Genomic DNA, 18,576 nt, shown 5'->3' on the forward strand with positions numbered 1-18,576 from the left:
GATATTATGAACTACCTATTATGCTCATGAATTGGTTATTGTCTCATAGAGGCCTCTAGCTCAGGAAAGGAACCTTTGGCACTGTGCCTGTGAAAAACAGCCACCGAACTATTCTAATCCCATTTTACGGCATTTGTACCATTTGCCTTGTATGCCTTGGCGTAGCAAGTATCCACCTTTATTTCGTAAATCTGACGAGGGTTTCTGCCTCAGCCACCCTTACTGGCAGTGATCCCTGCACCCTCTTGGTAAAAACATTTTTCCTTTCATCCCTTATGAATCTCTTGCCCCTTACCTTAAATCTACGTGACCAGTCATTGATCCCTGCACCAAAGCGAAAAGTTTCTTTCTGTTTATGTCTCTCATAATTTTAAACATTTCAATCATATTCTCCCTTCATCTGTTCTGTTCTATGGAAAACAACTTTAGACTGTTCAATCTTTCTTCATTTCAAAAACTCTTCACCTTGGACAGCATCCTGATAAATCTCCCCTGCACCTTCTCCAGTGCAGTGACATCCCCCCAACCCTTCACTGTGGATTCCAGACCTGTGCCCATTACGCTAGCTGTGTCCTAAACAATGTTTTGCAGAGTTCCAGCATAACCACCCTACTCTTAAACTCAATGCCTTAGTTAGTAAAGGTAAGTGTCCCTTATGCCTTCTTCATTACTTTATCTACCCGACCTGATACCTTAAGGGACTGGTGTACATGTATATTAAAATCCCTGGGATCCTCAGTGCTTCCACCTTTCATCATATGCCTTATTTGTCCTGCTGAAGTGCATTCTCTCACGTGTATCCAGATTGAATTCCATTTGCTGCTGATTAGCCTATCTATATTCCCCTGTTATCTAAAGCTAACCTCCTCATGAATGACTACTCCACCAATTTTTGCACCATCTGCAAACTAACTGATCTGTCTTGCTGTATAGATATCTAAATTGTTTATAAATAACACAAACAGCAAAAAGTCCAACATTGATCTCTGCACTGAACACAGAATTCCAATCACCAAAACACCAAGCAATCATCATCCTCTGTTCTTTGCCATTCGACCAATTCCGGATCCGAGTAGCCAAATTTCCTCAGACCCCTTGGGCTATTCACTATTAGTCTTCCATTTGGGACATTGACAAAAGCCTTGCTAAAGCCCAAGTAGATTATTTCAAATGTAATCCCCTCTTGTACACACCTGGTTACTTCTTCAAAAAATGCAATCAAGTTATTCAGACATGGCCTCCCCTCAATAAAACCATGACTGCCCTGCCTTTCCAAGTGTGGATTAATTCTGTCCCACAGAATTGCTTCCAGTAGTTTCCTCACCTGAGGTGAGACTTACTTTTGTGTATCTTTATTTCAACATACAATTTTTATTCACTTTTGCGATATGGACATCACTGCCTGTCTTGAGTTGCCCTTGAGAAAGTGGTGGTGAGTTGCTTTCTTAACCCGCTGCATGCCATGTGATATAGCTACTCTCGCAATGACATTAGGGAGGGAATTCCAGGATTTTGACTTGTTTTAAGCATTTATATGTACTTTATCATGAAATGCTGACAAGGTCAACAAGGAAATATAAGGATTCAAAAAGATTTGTGGTCCTCATGAAGAAATGGTAAGGACTGGTAGACAGACCCTCAATAATTTGCCCAGAACTGCGTGCTGTGTGTTTGTTTGTCGGCCTTTTTCTAAAGCAGTTGATTCAAACAGTCTGATTGTAAAATTCTTTTCCGTACAAATGTTTGCTTTAAAATAAATAGAAGTAAAGAGAAGAATCCGTCTAGAATTAGATTTGATTTGTGTGTGGCTTTGAGAGTGATCTTGTCGTGAGTATGCTGTGAGATTACCCCAGAGACTCTGATATGCTAAAGTAATCGACTTTTGGAGACTGGCAACAACTGTTCTGCTTCTGTGCCACCACAAAAAATCAAATCTGTCTTGTTTAGAAATACTTGGAGGCGTCCTGTTGCTGTGCATCTGATTTGAAAACTGAAACATGCAAAAACATACTCTTAGCATTACCCTGAAAGATTCAACATAAAGTAATTTAACAGATTTCTTCTATTGTCTAGAATATCTTCTGAAATATTTGGTTTGTAAATGGGTAAGTCACAAAATTGTATCAGTGATGATGGGAACTGCAGATGCTGCAGAATCAGAGACAACCAAGTGTGGAGCTGGATGGACACCGAAGGCCAAGCAGCATTTTGACATTTTGACACATCCAGCATTGCTCAAGTGATTACCCACTGCGGTTTAGACACAACTTTATGAGCAGGCTTGTCATGAAAGACCAATTTAATCATCTAATAAGCAGTATGTTCTGGCTGAAATACTAAAACATGATGAAAATCTTTGCAATTAGACAACTGTTTTACATTTTGCATTATGCATAGAAACGGACAAACAAGACGGTTGTGTTCTGAGGAGGGGTCACCCGACCCAAAACGTGAACTCTGATTTTTGTTCACAGATGCTGCCAGACCTGCTGAGCTTGTCCAGCAACTTCTGTTTTTGGTGTCATCTGATTTTCTTATTTTGTTTTGTCATGTTGATTCTTTGGAGCACATGTTTTTGAAGTTGAGCCTTCCTTCAGAAACGTCTCATTTGTTTTCACCAGCCATTTGCTGTGTTTGCCAGCAGTAAAGCCAAAATTTCTTTAATTTATTTCTTGTGAAGCATGCCTTCAACAACCTGAGTTTACCTTAGGGGTGTGCTGCACTTTTCCTCCAGGCTTGGCATTTTTCCCTGTATCCGAGTGCAGTTATCAAGTGCATTCCCATGAGAGCAGTTTAATCATGGCTTTTCTTATTTTGAATTTGCTGTTGTTTTGGTTGTATAGTTTGGCAGTCTGTCATTTGGTTGTTGTTCTGCTTTGGTTGGAAGGTTAAACTGATTACCTATAGCTGCTGTATTTGAGTTAGTATTTCTTTACCATTGAATCCATTGTACTTCTGAAATTTGACACAAATAGAATATAATTTCACTTTGTGACTTTGCTGTTAACACAGTACATGGAGGAAAGTATTGGCCAGACAATGCTGAGAGGATGTAGAGAATCTACAAACAATTGTCATAAGGGTTACGAATGTGATAACTCTAGCTGGCGTATGCCAGTTGAATTTCTTGTGTTAAATTGCTAGATTATGTTTTGGGGATATAATTCTGAAAATAATATCTTGCTGTATGGAAAAGAATATCCTTGAACACTGGTAGGTCAGTTGGAAGGCCAAGAAACACTGGGATTCCTGAAAGTAGAAGGAGAGAGAAAAATCAAAGCATTAATGAACCTGGCCCGAAGTCCATAATTGCCAGTGATACATCAGAGAATTTGTTGGTTACCTGGCTGCTGATGCACTAAAGCAGTAACACACGATAATGACGTAAAAAAAAAATTCAAAAATGAGACAGCATTGAAATACATTGAAATGAGACAGCATTTAATCTGCTCCCATTGTGATGAAAGTGTCTTGTCGATTTGTAACAAAATAGTTCCAGGTTGAATTAATAATCAGGGGCTACATTGTATCAACTCAACGTAAGAGTAGTTTGTCTGTGGGACCTTGGGATAGTAACGATAAAGATCACTCTTGTCTATGGTTCCTGATTTCTACTGGTATGTGCTGTGGCAATCTATCAGTTCAGAGATGAAAAGTGTAGAGCAAGGGAAGGAGATGCAGAAGGTAGTTCGTTCTTTCAATAAAATACTTTCCATTTCGCTTTGTTGAGAATGCAGTCTTCAGTTTTGCAAGTGGCTTTAATAGCGTGTATTTCAGGTGTTGAGGGAGCCAAGGGATTTTATTTGTGATGTGCTGGTAATTGTTACGAGGAAATTATATTCTGGGAATATCTTGGTAATACAAATTGGAAACAGGTTAACTTTCAAATAAAGATCCAAAAAGATCCTCTGGTTGCTGGTTTGTTTCTGACTCAAAGGACATGTCTTTAAGGGCGGCATGGTGGTGCAGTGGTTAGCACCGCTGCCTCTTGGCACCAGGGACCCGGGTTTGATTCCAGACTTGGGTGACGGTCTGTGTGGAGTTTGCAAGTTCTCCCTGTGTCTGTGTGAGTTTTCTCCGGGTGCTCGGTTTACTCCAACTGTCCAAAGATGTGCGGGTTAGGTGGACTGGCCATGCTAAATTGCCCATCGTGTCCAGGGATGTGTAGATTAGGTGTGTTATAGGGGGATGGGTCTGGGTGGGATGTTCCAAGGATCCAACTGAACATTTTGGACCGAAGGGCCTGTCTCCACATTGTAAGGATTCTAAAACTTAAAGTTCATTACACTTAACCAAGGTCGGAGTAAAATACTGGAAATGATTGTGAGGAGTGAGGGTCGAACAGCTAACAGAAGTTGTCATTGGATAAGCATTTGGACGTACATGGAATAGTGTTGGTTAGATGGGCTTGAGATCGGTATGGCAGGTCGGCACAACATCGAGGGCCGAAGGGCCTGTACTGTGCTGTTATGTTCTGTGTTCTATTTATTGTTGAACAGCAGCAGGAGGTGAGGAGGCAGAGACTGCAACCTTGAGGTCACGGAGGGAAGGAAAAAGAGGCTCTTACTTGGAGATTGAGAATCAGGAGAGGGCACAACCCAGAGGTTTGGGAGTGTAGTGAGGCTGCGAGTTTGAGGTCAAGGTGAGGAGAGGCACCAGTTGATGTAGTAGATTAAATGTAATACAGAAAATTGTGAAGTGGTTCAGTTTGGTTGGAAAAACAGTACATCAAATGGAAGGAACCATTCTGAATGGGTGCAGAAGCAGACAGGTTTTGCTGTTATGTGCATAAACCATTCAGTTAAACCACGGCTAGTCTCAACTTCAACTCTATTTGCCTGCTGAAAAGTCATGTCGACTCAAAACATTAGTTTGCTTTCTCTCCATGGCTGATGCCTGACCTACTGTGGTCTCCGGCATTTTTTGTCGTCAGTCTGTTTACCTCCCTTTCTTCTATATCCTTTCGTACCCTTAGCTATCAAAAATAATTTCAGTCACACACATTCTTATTGATCCAGCACCCACATTCTTTTACGAGAGAGTATTTGAGATCTTGACTGTTATTTGTATTAAGATAAAAGTGCTTCCTGATTTCAGTTCTGAATGGCTTGCCATTGAATCTCATATATTAATAGATAATCTCTGGATGCAAAATGTGTTGGGCAGAAAGGCTTATTTCCATGCAGTGTGCCACCAAGATTCTAACTCCAGACAAACATATCCATCTTCTTTGCGCTCATTCTGACTCCTACGAGCAGGGAGCTTTCCCCCCATTCCCGAAAACCAGTTTTGCTCGGTTCCCTGGATGCCACATTTGGTCAAATGTGGCCTTGATGTCAAGAACAATCACTGTCGCCCTCACTCCCTCACCTCTTTTGTCCATGTTTGAACCAGGGCATCAATGAGGCCAGGAGCTGGGTGGCCCTGGTCGAAACCCAACTGAGTGTTAGTGAGTAGGTGATGCCTTTATTTTCACCTACTGTAGTCCCAATCATGCAACTATGTCAATTGCTGCCCCTGCCAAGCGCTGGAAGCCTCCCCAGCGTTATCCAGACAGCAGAAAATTTGTTTCAGGAAGACGAGGACCTGCCCTGTCAAATTTCATGTGGATGTGCTGTTGCACATGCACAGAGCGTGATTAAAGGGAGTCAGCATGGCTTTCTGAGGGACGAGTCATACCCTACAAATCTGACTGAGTTCTTTGAGGAGGTCATGAGACAGGTTGATGAGGGGCGAGCAGTGGATGTGGTGTACATGGACATCAGCAAAGCATTTGATAAGGTTCCCCACGGCAGGCACTTTCATGAAGTCAGGAGGTATGGAAATCAGGGTGACTTGGCTGTCTGGATTCAGAATTGGTTGGCTGACAGGATGTAGAGAGTGGTTGTAGATGGTAAATATTCTGCTTGGAGGTCAGTGCTGAGTGGTGACCCGCAGGGTTCTGTTCTTGGGCCTCTGCTGTTTGTAGTTTTTAGAAATGACTTGGATGTGGAGGTTGAGGGGTGGGTTAGTATGTTTGCTGCTGACACAAAGGTTGGAGGTGCCATTGATAGTATCGGGTTATTTCAGGCTTCAGCGAGACATTGACAGTATGCAGAGGTGGGCTGAGAAATGGCAGATGGAGTTCAACCTGGATAAATGCGAGGTGATGCATTTTGGAAGGTCGAACTTAAATGCTGAATATAGGATGAAAGGCAGATTCTTTGCAGTGTTTAGGAATAGCGGGATCTTGGTGCTCAAGTGCAGAGCTCCCTCAAAGTTGCCACACAAGTGGATAAGGGTGTTAAGAAATCAGATGGTGTTTTGGCTTTCATTAACAGGGGGATCGAGTTTAAGAGCCGCGAGGTTATGCTGCAGCTCTACAAAACCCTGGTGAGACCACACTGGAATATTGTCTCCAGTTCCGGTTGCCCTATTATAGGAAAGATGTGGAGGCTTTGGAGAGGGTGCAAAGGAGGTTTACCAGGTTGAGGAGGTTGACTGAGCTCGGACTTTTCTCTCTGGAGAGAAGGAGGAAGAGAGGTGACCTGATCGAGGTGTACAAGGTAATGAGAGGCATGGATATAGTTGATAGGCAGAGACCTTTCCCCAGGGCAGGATTGACTGCCACGAGGCATAGTTTTAAGGTGTTAGGAGGAAGGTATAGAGGAGATGTCAGAGGGAGGTTCTTCACCCAGAGAGTTGTGAGTGCATGGAATACTTTGCCAGTGGTAGTGGTGGAAGCAGAGCCATTAGTGACATTTAAGCAACTGCTGGACATGCACATGGACGCAGTGAATTGAGGGGAATGTAAGTTAGGTTCAGTTATTTTTGGATTGGGATTATTCCACGGCACAACATCGTAGGCCGAAGGGCCTGCACTGTGCTATACTTTTCTATGTTCTATGTTGTGTGTAAGAGTCAGAAGCCCAGTTGTTAGTTGCTTGGCTCTTTAGCTCAGTAGCTACCCCTTAATTTTTTGATGGCCAAAAGTGGCTGGCAAAGCAGACTTGCAACTTGAAAGCATGATGACATTTGCCAGGCTATGAAGCATTGACCTACATGGTTTTTTGCAGATGTCTATTGCTGCATCCATGTCTGTGAATGATTTGTGCAGCAGCCTTGAAGTTTTCACAGAGTCCTTCAGAACTTAGATGTGGACCTTGGCAACTTTAAAGAAGTCTAAAAAATATCAACACACATACATTTTGGCAATGACTGGTATGAATATCGATAGAGAGTGGATAGCCAGAGACTTTTTCCGAGGGTGAAGGTAGCTCTTATGAGGAGGCATAGTTTAAAAGTAAGTGGAGGTAGATATAGGGAAGATGTGAGAAGTAGGTTCTTTACTCAGAGAGTGGCAGGAGCGTGGAATGCATTGCCAGAGAGGGGAGTGGAGTCAGCTTCATTAGGAGCATTTAAGCAGCTATTAGACAGGCATATGGATGATAGTATAAGGTAAGGGTGGAGGTTAACTCGACATTAGGTTGAGGGTAAAAGCTCAGCACAACACTGTGTGCTGAAGGGCCTGTCCTGTGCTGTACTGTTGTATGTTTGTATGCTCTATGAATCCATCAGTAATTAATCTGCAAGTAGCTGACAGTGTCTTTAAATAACTCTGGCAGAGGGGTTATTCATGTTCCTGGTGATCATACTTTCAGCAATGTGTCATTGAAGGACTTTAAGCGTTGAGCTCTGATATCCCAGTATTGGCAATATCTTGCCTCCTCTACATCATTTCATCAGGTATTTGCTGCATGCAACGTAGAATTGTCAGAATAGCATCCATGGCAACTTGCGTTTGATGTGTGCTCATGAGTCAAATATACAATTTCAGATCTCAAAACCCTTTGTGGCCCTGAAAAACCAGGCGGCAAGAATGCAGGCTTTACACCAAGCGTGATTATCTGAATCGTTTCCCTCCTACTATAAAGCTGACAGTGAGACTTCCGTGAGTTCCACCAGATGCTGTTTGCCAGTTATGACAAGAATTTCATGTAGCTTTTGACCACCTACATGAGGAATGGGTAACAAATGCTGGTCCTGTCAGTGATGTTCCCATCCCTGAAAATATGTGGAAATAAATTGAACCTAGTAGTTATCATTTCCTTTTACTGCGCCTTGTATTCTTCGGCAGATATTTATCCCCCTGTATTCATTGCAGAGTAGTTGAGCACGTGTTCCAATTGAAATCGTTTGTACTAACAGTTAGGAAAAATGTATCTAAAGATTTTTTTGAATGCAGGTGATTTAAACACCGTGCGTTTTTCTGCATATCGGCCAGCAATGAAGATCCGCCGACTCCAGAAAGCGCTCTGTTGTAAGTACATCCACACATTCCAGAATTTGTAATCTCGTGCTGTGTTTTGTTGTGAGCTTCCTTGCTTGCCTGTTGTCAGAAGTCATTGATTACAATTAGCTTGGTTTTGCAGTTGTTGAGACATCAGTTCGGCATGACCTTACAACCTTCCACTCAAAGGACGTTTGTCTATAAAGTTGCTGAAAATGCAATCTAATAAGGGCAGACAGGCATCTTAGACTAGAGTGAGTGAGGAAAGCAACAGGATGTCTTCTTAATGATTGGGAAATAACTACATGAAGGACTGAGGAGGACAGTGAATTAAAAGAGGAATGGTTTGTTTCAAATCAGGTACAGCAAAAGAAATTAAGAGAACGTAAGGAAGGTTGAAATTGAAAAGGCAAGTAATGGTTTATGTTCATTGGAAACCATCAACAACAAAAGTACAATGAAGAAAGTATTTGAGAAAATACAGAAGATTTCTTCAAATGAAAGGGAGACACTGTCTTCATGATATAGCACGGAGTGCAACTTTGGCGTTTAACCACATCATCCCTTGGCCTGAAGTCACTGTACTATTTACCCATTTTATAACAGAAAAATACTTTAATGATGAGTGTCATGGAGAATTTCAGCCCTGAATATAACCATATTCTGAGCAATTGCCACAACAGCTTCTGTGACATGACTTTATAAAACATCCCAAGGCATGTCATAGGAGCTTTATAGAGTAAAAATTGATACTGAGTACTGAAAGAGATCCGAAGGTAGATGATTGAACCCTCACCAAAGAGGTAGATTTTAAGGACTGTTTTGAAGGAGGAAACAATGATGCAGAAGTTCAGCAAGGTAATTCTAAAGTTTAGGTCCGAGGAAGTTGAATGTCAGGCTGTCGATGATGGAACAGCACAAATTGTGTTGAAAGGCTGGAATTAAAGGAGCTCATGTTCCTAGAGGGGCTACGAGTAGGACATTATCAGGGGATGTGCATGAGTGTTGCCAGGTCAGGGAGGGATTTGAAAGCCAGGACAGCAATGTGAAAACCAAGGCACTGCTTAACTGTGAGCCATTGTAGATCAGAGTGCGCACAGAAAGATGGGTGAATGGAACTTGGTGCGTGTTAAGACAGAGTCAACGGACTTTTAAATGATGCCATGTTAAAGAAAAGGAGAACTTGGGAGGCCAACTTGATATTCATAAGAATGGTCATGTTCAGAGTTAATCAATGCGGTCGGGTTTCAAAACTAACGGACTTACCTGGGGCCAAATGTTGTGGATGTGAAAATAAGTAGACTTTGTGACATCAGGCCTATGTGGCCAGAATTTAAACTCTGGGTCAAAATAACAACTGGTACAATGAAAACTGGTAGCTAGCAAGCAGACGTCCTTTCAAGGACCAAAGATAATGGCTTCGTTCTGCACGAGATTTAATAGATGGAAACTGTCCGGTTATGTAGAGACGGTGGAAGAAATGAATGAGGGGGTGGTGAGATAGACCTAGGCATTGCCACCATGTATGTGGAAAGTGCAGTGCTTTCACATGATATTGCTCTGGGGCAGTGTTCAGATGAGAAAAGGAGTGGGATTTTACTGATTTGGCCAGACCTAGGTGATTCACACCCACAGCCATGCTGTCAAAGATTTGTGGATGCCAGAAAAACTGAACTTGACTGTTTGCAGTAAATGTACAGCATTTCAGATGTCACTTGATCCTGCAGATTGACTCCCTAGAATCTGCTTGTCAAATGATTTATATGGCTAAAAGGTTCAAGTATGAGTTTGCGCTGTGGAACTCATCTCGCACCGAAACTGGCCAGTTGTTATATCAAGATTTGGAGAAAGTATTAGTTTTTTGAAGAATGTTCTGATACAGAGAGAGAGACTCATAGTTTCCTGAAAAATCGTGGGGCATTGGCCAGGAAGTTTAACAAACAGTGGGGAAAAAAACAAACTTGACCTGAATCCTATGTTAAGTATATAATGGATTTGTTCGACAGTGAGGATATCAGAAGATATTCTCATTTTTAAGATTAGACACGCGGGATAATTTGGGTCGGATGCACTTCTTGAAGCGACCAGAAAGGTACAGAATTATCCATTGGATGTGAAAAATTTGAAATGAAGACACAACTTTTTGAGGCTGGGGTGGGGAAGAAATGAAGGTCCGATTTTGCTCATTCAACCTCTCCCATGACAAAATGCACTTGTAGTGTCTGTAAGATTGGTGACGGCACTTAAATGAAGAAAAATCAACATGGACATTTCTTCTGCTGTACATAAACCATGAACATTGAATCTCTTGGCAAGGATAATGTGACAGGGCATTTGAAAAGCCAAGTTATTGTAATTTGAATTAAGAGATCAGGCTGTAGAACCTGAGATCAATCTCAGAATAAAATGTAACAACAGCGATAGATGAGGAACCTCTTCACTCACAGAGAGGTGAACTTTGTAATTCTGTACTCCAGAAAATGTGGCGCCTCAGCCAAGAAGTATGCTCAGAACGGGGATTGACATGCTGGGGTAGTCAGTGAAGCACTATTAATGTCACAGGATTAGTAATCCGGAGGCCTGGGACAATGCTGTAGAGTATAGGCGTAAATTCCACTGTAACAGCTGATGGAATTTGAATTCAGTTCAATATAATTTTGGGGGTAGGTAGGAATGTGGAGCCGACATTGCAGTCAAGTCAGCCACGACCTTATTGAATGGTGAAGCAGGCTTGAGGGGGCCAGTTATCCAACACATGCTCAAATTGATATAATCATAAACAAAGCTGGTCTCAGTGATGGTTACACCATCACTGTTACACTATTCACCGTTATAAAAACTTGACTCATTCACTTATGTTCTTTAAGAAAGGAGCTCTGCCATTCTTATTTGATCTCACCTCCATATGACTCCAGGTCCACAATAACGTGGCTGACACTTAACTGCACTCTGAAATAGTCAAACAATTTGGAGGAACTATGGATGGGCAGCAAATCCTGTCCTTGCTATTCCTGCTCCTTGTTGCTATGATTGTACATGCTTTAACATATTAACCAATTTCCTCTTTGAATCCATTTGAGGAGCAGTGTATATTTTGTATCGCTTGGTGATTCTCCAAGTATCTGATGGATTTTGCATAGTTCCTTCTACCTTCTAAATGTGAGCTCCTTCCAGTGCTTAACCTTTAAGGTAGGCAATCGTTCTCAAACCTTTTTGATTGAATGCCTACATATTAATAGCAATCACTAACCTATCTATTATTAATTGCACATTCATAACACAAAGGGCTACATGTAAAGAAGTGTTCTGATCATCTTTTTAAAAAGCTACTTCCTGACGGTTATCATGGAGATGAGATTAGATTCCCTACAGTGTGGAAACAGGCACTTCAGCCCATCCCCCTATAACCCACACACACCCCTGAACACTATGGGCAATTTAGCATGGCCAATCCACTGAGTCAGCGCATCTTTGGACTGTGGGAGGAAACCGGAGCACCCGGAGGAAACCCACGCAGACACGGGGAGAATGTGCAAACTCCACACAGTTACCTGAGGCTGGAATCGAACCCGGGTACTTGGTGCTGTGAGGCTGCAGTGCTAACCCGCTGAGTCACTGTGCTGCCCCGATGTGTGTATTTGCTTCTAACTGTGATATCTGTCAGTCCCTGGACTGGTGTTTGATACGGGCACTCACAATGTATATCCACTTGATCCAAATGCTCTTCTATTGTTAGCCTGATAAATCAAGAAAAGGTCTGGATCCTTTTGTATATTTTTCACATCACTATATAGTTGCGAGTTTCAAATTGCAATAAGTAAAAATTCATGACAAATAAAAGCATTCCAGAATTGTTTCGACTTGATGATAAATAGTGAATATCTGTTCTTGACTGCAGCTTTCCCGCCTATCAGTGCAGGGAGGCATTGCTTAGCAAGGTTGGAAGAGGAATATTATTGTTCCAATTAGTTACATTTAATTTATCACCATTGAAGCTCGCGTTAGTTAGTATGCTTTTTTCCAATATATTTAATCTGAAGTTATGACAGATGATTTGGTTTGTAGATCTCCAATTACCTCTCTACTGTAGAACCCAGTTTTGAAACAATTGATATAAGGCACTTATTGTACTGTCACTGATGCTGTCATTATACTACCAGAGTATGGCTGTAATGCTGAATTACTTTAGCCTGCCTTCATGAAGCAGTGCAATCTTTCCTCGATAAGGATGAGGGGAAGGTGCACATAAAAGACTGATTTATAAAATTGAGATTCATGGAATATATAGGTCACTATCAAATTTGGTTAAAAAAGATGGCTGAAGGACAGAAGCAGCAAGTTATGATAAATAGATGAGAAGATCGCTATTAGCAGTTTCCCAAGTATTAGGACACTGATTTTTGGAGATAGATACATGATTTGAATTTGGGAATATGGCATACAGAAGGCCCTTCAGCCAATCAAGTCTATGCAAACCTAACTGCACTAATCCCACTTTGCAGCACTTGGAGAATAACCTTTAATTTCATGTGCTCATCCCAGCACTTTGTTAAAAGTTGTGAGCTCTCTTGTCTCAATGACCCTTCTGGGTAGTGCATTCCAGATTACCACCACCCTCTGGGTAAAAATATTTTTCCTCAAATCCCCTCTACATCTCCTGCCCTTCACCTCATAATTGTGTCTCCTTGTTATTGACCCTTCAACTAAGGATACAGCTGCTTGCTAACCTTGCCCCTCCTAATCTTCTGCACCTCAGTCACGTCCCTCCTCAGCCTTCTCTGCTCTAAAGACGACAACCTGAGCTTATCCAGCCAGTCTTCATAGCTGAAGTGCTCTGCCCCAGGCAATATCCTAGTGAATAATCTCTGCACCCCCTCCAATTCAATCACATCCTTCCAACAGCATGGTGATGAGAACTGCATACAGTATTCCAACTTTGGCGAAACCACAGTTCTATACAATTCCAACGTAACCTTCCAGCTGAAACCATCTGTGCCATGACTGATAAAGGCAAGTTCTCAGCACGCATTCTTAATAATCCTGTTAACCTGTCCTGCCACCTTCAAGGTTCTGTGGACAAGCACCCCATGATCCGTCTGTGTCCCCTAAGCATCCTAGTGTCTTGCCATTCATTGAGTACCTCCTTGTCTTGTGACTTCTTCCGATGTGCATCACCTGATATGTTTCAGGATTAAATTCTGTCTGCCACTGATCTGCTCATCTGACCAACCCATCTATATCTCATTATGCTATATATATCACGAACAGTGAGGGACCCAATATGGAACATTGCAGTACGCCATTTGACACAAGCTTCCAGTCGCACAAACAGCCTTCTACCTCTGTGCTCTGTCTCTTACCACTATGCCATTTTAGAACTACCTTATCGCAACAGCCAGTGGTGCCAGATGTGTTTACCTTTATTATCAGTCTCACATGTGGGACCTTGTCAAAGGCGTTTTTGAAATCCATACAAACTACATCAGCTGCAATGTAAGCATAGAGCACAGAAGCAGAAATAGGCCATTCAGCCCTTTGAATCTGCCCTGCAATTCAAAGAGACCATGGCAGAACAGTTAATTGTATCAGAGATAATGGGAACTGCAGATGCTGGAGATTCCAAGATAATAAAATGTGAGGCTGGACGAACACAGCAGGCCAAGCAGCATCTCAGGAGCACAAAAGCTGACGTTTCGGGCCTAGACCCTTCATCAGAGAGGGGGATGGGGACAGGGAACTGGAATAAATAGGGAGAGAGGGGGAGGAGGACCGAAGATGGAGAGTAAAGAAGATAGGTGGAGAGAGTGTAGGTGGGGAGGTAGGGAGGGGATAGGTCAGTCCAGGGAAGACGGACAGGCCAAGGAGGTGGGATGAGGTTAGTAGGTAGCGGGGGGTGCGGCTTGGGGTGGGAGGAAGGGATGGGTGAGAGGAAGAACCGGTTAGGGAGGCAGAGACAGGTTGGACTGGTTTTGGGATGCAGTGGGTGGGGGGGAAGAGCTGGGCTGGTTGTGTGGTGCAGTGGGGGGAGGGGACGAACTGGGCTGGTTGAGGGATGCAGTAGGGGAAGGGGAGATTTTGAAACTGGTGAAGTCCACATTGATACCATATGGCTGCAGGGTTCCCAGGCGGAATATGAGTTGCTGTTCCTGCAACCTTCGGGTGGCATCATTGTGGCAGTGCAGGAGGCCCATGATGGACATGTCATCAAGAGAATGGGAGGGGGAGTGGAAATGGTTTGCGACTGGGAGGTGCAGTTGTTTTTTGCGAACTGAGCGGAGGTGTTCTGCAAAGCGGTCCCCAAGCCTCCGCTTGGTTTCCCCAATGTAGAGGAAGCCGCACCGGGTACAGTGGATGCAGTATACCACATTGACAGATGTGCAGGTGAACCTCTGCTTGATGTGGAATGTCATCTTGGGGCCTGGGATGGGGGTGAGGGAGGAGGTGTGGGGACAAGTGTAGCATTTCCTGCGGTTGCAGGGGAAGGTGCCGGGTGTGGTGGGGTTGGAGGGCAGTGTGGAGCGAACAAGGGAGTCACGGAGAGAGTGGTCTCTCCGGAAAGCAGACAGGGGAGGGGATGGAAAAATGTCTTGGGTGGTGGGGTCGGATTGTAAATGGCGGAAGTGTCGGAGGATAATGCGTTGTATCCGGAGGTTGGTAGGGTGGTGTTCTCACACACTCTCCCCTTCCCCTACTGCATCCCTCAACCAGCCCAGCTCTTCCCCCCCCACCCACTGCATCCCAAAACCAGTCCAACCTGTCTCTGCCTCCCTAACCGGTTCTTCCTCTCACCCATCCCTTCCTCCCACCCCAAGCCGCACCCCCCGCTACCTACTAACCTCATCCCACCTCCTTGACCTGTCCGTCTTCCCTGGACTGACCTATCCCCTCCCTACCTCCCCACCTACACTCTCTCCACCTATCTTCTTTACTCTCCATCTTCGGTCCTCCTCCCCCTCTCTCCCTATTTATTCCAGTTCCCTGTCCCCATCCCCCTCTCTGATGAAGGATCTAGGCCCGAAACGTCAGCTTTTGTGCTCCTGAGATGCTGCTTGGCCTGCTGTGTTCGTCCAGCCTCACATTTTATTATCTCAGAACAGTTAATTCTCAAGTCTACTTTCCTGCCTTTTCCCAATATCCGCTGTCTATCTCAACCTTAAATTTACTTCATGACCAGCCTCAATAGTCTTTTGTGGCAAAGAATTCCACAGATTTTCAACCCTCAGAGGGAAGAAATTCCTCCCAATCTCTGTCTTAAATGTGTGACCCCTTATTCTGAGATTATGCCCTCTGGTCCTAGATTCTCCCACAAGGGAAAACAAACTCTCTGCATCTAACCTGTCAAGAATCTTGTAAGTTTCAATAAGGTGGCGTCTCATTCTTCTGTATTACAACGAGAACAGACTCAATCTTCTTAACCTCTTGGAACTTATTTGAACTTCCTCCACATCCTTAGATATGTGTCCCAAAACTGTTCCGGTGTTACAGCTGAGATCTGACAATTGCCTCGTACAATTTTAACAAAACCTCTATACTTTTATATTCCATTCCATTTGCCTTCCTCATTACCCAATGAACTTGGATACTTGCTTTTTGTGATTCGTAGACGAGAATATTTAAATCCCTCTGTTCTGTAGCTTTCTGCAGTCATTCTCCATTAAATAATAGCCAGCTTTTCTATTCTTCCTGCCAAAATACATTAGCTCAGATTTCCCTACATTATATTCCATCTGCTAAGTTTTTGCCCATTTGCTTAGCCTGTCAATATCTCTCTGCAGACTTTTTGATTAATCCTTACTAATTGCCTTCCCACATGGTTTTGTGTCATCAGCTACAGTATATTCTCTTTCGTCATTCAAGGCATTAATGTATTTCATAAATAATTGTGTCCCCAGCACTAATCTGTGCGGCGCTCTGCTAGCTGCAGGTTGCCAGTCTGCAAATGCCTCCCTTGTCCCAATTCTGTCTTCTATGAGTGAGCCAGTCCTCTGTTCATGATAATATACGACAGCAACATCATGGACTATTATCTTATTAAGTAGCCTAATGTGTTATAGCTTATCAAAACCCTTGTGAAAATCTGGGCACCTACATACCTTGCAAAATTGTATCAAAATTGTGAAGTGTGACCTCACTTTGATGAAGCCATGCAGATCAAACCTTGCATTTCCAAGTGGAGATGAATTCTCTCCTCCAGAATTTCCCCAGTTGTTTCCCTCCCACTGACGTGAGATTCATTGGTCTGTAATTCCTGATATATCTCTCTCTCGCTCCTTGAAAAATGGTACCACATTAGTTGTCCTCTACCAATTCCCCTGTAGCCAGAGAAGAATTGAAAGTTTGGGTCAGAGCCCCTGTAATTTCCTCTCATCTCTCATTGCAGCATACGATACAACCCCTTCAGACCGAGAGAATTATTTACTTTTAGGCCTGGCAAAGCCTCACTCCCTCCGTCAGTCTGCTCAAGTACCTCAGTCCCTGTCCCCAAGTTCTCTACCTCCATCTTCCTCCTCTTGAATGTAGACTAAAGTGAAACATTCTACCAGTGTCCTTCTGTACGGTATAAAGTTTGCCCCCGGACCCTAATGGGCCCCATTCTTTCTCTGGTTATCTTCTTCCCCTAAATGTACTTGTGAAATATCTTGGGATCTGTCAAATTTTATCTTCATGTTTTTTCATGCGCCTGTTTCCTCCGAACTGCTTTAAGTTCCCTCTGAGCTTTCTATACTCCACTGGGGCCTCCATCATTTGCTCCCTTTGCACCTACTGAAAGCCTTTTTTTTTGTTCTGAACCAGTTCTGAATATTCCTACACATCCAGGGTTCTTTGTCTTGTTATTTCCAAATTTCATCCCAAAGGAAACATGTTGGGCCTGTGCTTTCCCCATTTTCTTCTCAATCACACCTTCACTTTCTACTGTAGAATTTGCCAGACGTAGCTGAACCTGGTCTACTTTGGTCTGATCCTGCTTTATTTTAATAGCATCTGCCTTCCTCCAATCCAAAATTATTTTTTTTGCAAACTACCATTTTCTTTTTCATAACAGTGGTTGTTATCACTAAATTCTGCCCACTACCACCTTAAACAACTTGGCAACTTTGTTCCCAAGAATTAGATCTGGGACTGGACTGTCCCTTGATGGACCTTCTATATGTTGACACAATAAACTCTGCTGAACGCGTATTTAGAAATCCAACTCCTCTTTACACTATGCACTTTACACTCGATAACAAGGTGGACATTATTTTAAAATGAAAGGCAGTAGGTTTAAAGGGGATGAGGGGAAAACCTTTTTCACCCAGAGGGGTCTAAAATGCACTCTCTGGGATTATAGTTGAGACGGGAAATCTCAGAATCTTTAAAAAGCACTTGACGTGTCATTACGTTCAAGGCTATGACCTAGTGTGTTGACAGTGGGTCTAGTGTATTTCGTAGTATGTCCTTGACAGTGCAGACTCAGTGGGTTGAAGGGCCTCATATATTGTATGATTCACTGATTATGACTATCTCAAACAATGTTGAGGAAGTTGAAATCCCCTGGTATAGTTACCATCTTATTATTGCACACCTCAACATGAGTAATAGAGCGTGAAGTTCCAAAATTTACCACGATTGCCAAGCTTGCAGGAGCCCAAACAATGAGGATGATTCTGATCAGCTGCAATAGGCCACCAGAATGGGAAATGACACGGCAGATAGAGTTCAATACAGCAAAACGTGAGGGGATCTGGGATACAGTGTGGTTTAGTCAGCAGTGGCCCTCCTCCTGAGTCAGAAATGTTGGTGTGATTCTCACTCCGAGACAGAAGGACCCAGTATTCAGTGCAGGAAAGCAAACTTGTGTGGTAATGAATCCTCAGCCTGGATCGACGGGTTAGGTTAGTGGCAGATATATCTACGAAATCAAAAGATGATAATTGCAAAGAGTGGTGATCTTTGCTCACTGTTCTGAGTTCGGTCACTAGACCCGAAACGTTAACTCTATTTTTCCCTTCACGGATGCTGCCAGACCTACTGGGATTTTTCCAGCAACTTTGCTCTTGTTCTTTTTGTTGTTGATCAACTTGCATTGTGTTACCCCATATAAAATGTGAAATGTCAAAAGCAAAACAAAACGATGCATGAGGTGAAGCAGTTTAACTAAAGGGATAGTGGCAAACAATAAATACTCGAAAGACATTGTTCCAAAGAGTGTGTGAGGACTGAAAAACCCAGGAATGTAGGGGTCATAAAGCCATAAAATGAAGGAATGGAAGTCGGCTTTTTAGCCCATTGAATTTGCTTCACCATTCGATCAGATCATGGCTATC

At 43.1% G+C, this 18,576-nt stretch overlaps 1 protein-coding gene and 1 long non-coding RNA gene across 2 annotated transcripts in view; both read left to right on the plus strand.

Annotated features, from left to right (window-relative positions):
* Positions 1-18,576, plus strand: part of LOC132207719 (utrophin-like) — a 77,078-nt gene that overhangs the window by 35,553 nt on the left and 22,949 nt on the right. The gene's annotated exons all lie outside the window — the stretch shown is intronic.
* LOC132207722 (uncharacterized) overlaps positions 1-18,576 on the plus strand; it is a 35,002-nt gene that overhangs the window by 3,404 nt on the left and 13,022 nt on the right. Inside the window, exon 2 of the long non-coding RNA XR_009443750.1 lies at positions 8,225-8,299. This is a non-coding gene — a long non-coding RNA (uncharacterized LOC132207722). The remainder of the gene's footprint in view (positions 1-8,224; positions 8,300-18,576) is intronic.

This window comes from Stegostoma tigrinum, unplaced genomic scaffold, assembly GCF_030684315.1.
Source record: "Stegostoma tigrinum isolate sSteTig4 unplaced genomic scaffold, sSteTig4.hap1 scaffold_133, whole genome shotgun sequence".
Classification (NCBI taxonomy): Eukaryota; Metazoa; Chordata; class Chondrichthyes; order Orectolobiformes; family Stegostomatidae; genus Stegostoma; species Stegostoma tigrinum.